General features: G+C 35.3%; 1 non-coding gene across 1 annotated transcript; it reads right to left on the minus strand.

The window, feature by feature from the left end:
- Positions 1-663: 663 nt before the first annotated feature.
- Positions 664-745, minus strand: Trnas-gcu (transfer RNA serine (anticodon GCU)). The gene has a single exon. It is a non-coding gene; the product is annotated as a tRNA-Ser (tRNA).
- Positions 746-1307: the final 562 nt, after the last annotated feature.

Raw genomic sequence — 1307 nt, forward strand, 5'->3', positions numbered from 1 at the left:
GCCCCATTTGAAATTCTAGTTATTTCAGACTTTTCTTTTCAGAGAATAATACATCAGTCTGTGAATTAGGAGGAATATTGCAGATAATGATAATGAAGTATTTTCTAGGAATAAAATGCGATGAAAATACTTCCATGATACATGTTGCCCCATACAGGCACTCCATGATTCAGACAACGAAGATCTATAGAATAGCATTAATACAATATACATAGGGAAGGGGGGAAAAAACCAACGTGTTGATAATACTCATATCTCGAAAAATAGTTTGGCATAAGCTACCATTGTGCGGTTTCCAGGAAAGTTGATTATCCAAAATGAAACGTAGAAAATGATAACTCTATGATAGCGCTATACAATAATACTGAATCTGGTTCTATAATATAATAAACAGTGATTTATACAGCACCATCCACATAAATGCTCAAAGCGCTTTAAAAAAAATGAAAACGGAAGGAAACAATCTTCATCATGACTTTGACCTTAGCAATAATGTTAAAGATGATGGTAATGATTATACCTCAGAAAGTTTATTTATCACCCTGACCCATGGTAATAAAAATAATGTACAATGGTTGATTATTAACTGACTATCGCACGATTTCGTGTGGTTTATGGTACATTGGATTGGACCTTTTACTTTAGAAACAAAAACAAAAAGTACGACGAGGATGGGATTCGAACCCACGCGTGCAGAGCACAATGGATTAGCAGTCCATCGCCTTAACCACTCGGCCACCTCGTCAGATGGCCTCTAGGTGGGGGCGCACTCTTTAAATTGCGTAAAGGGACTCCGCACGTCTGCGCCATGCATGAAAAGGACAAAGTTCATATGCGACGATTATTTTCCCTATTGGATTATTGTCGGTCCTTTTCCTTCTTGCTTTCGCACAATACTAGATTATTGTCTGACTCTATCTTTTAATCTACATTGTATAATCAAACACATCCCAACTGTATCATGCTGCTTGGAGGGAAGTGCACTTACTTTGTAAACATGTATTCTTTTCTTTTGCATATCATGCTTCACTGACTGATTGAATTAGAATGAATGTAGATTTAAATTTTGTTCAACAACAAAGCAAAGAATCTTATGTGTATAACGGTGAGTCTACGAGAAAGGACTGAAATGGATGTGCTTTCATATATATACTGTTTATGTTGTTATTCACATATATGATAAGATTATATAATATCATTACTGTCAAGGACTCACATTGCAATCATTTATATTTTTTTCTTTCAGTTGGTATCTTCGTTTTTCACACTCTTGTTCAGTTCTGATATTGGATAAGATTTGAGTTATG

The sequence above is a fragment of the Diadema antillarum genome, unplaced genomic scaffold (assembly GCF_040938485.1).
Source record: "Diadema antillarum isolate AM-2024a unplaced genomic scaffold, OU_Dant_1.0 seq00002022_RagTag, whole genome shotgun sequence".
NCBI classification, from domain to species: Eukaryota; Metazoa; Echinodermata; class Echinoidea; order Diadematoida; family Diadematidae; genus Diadema; species Diadema antillarum.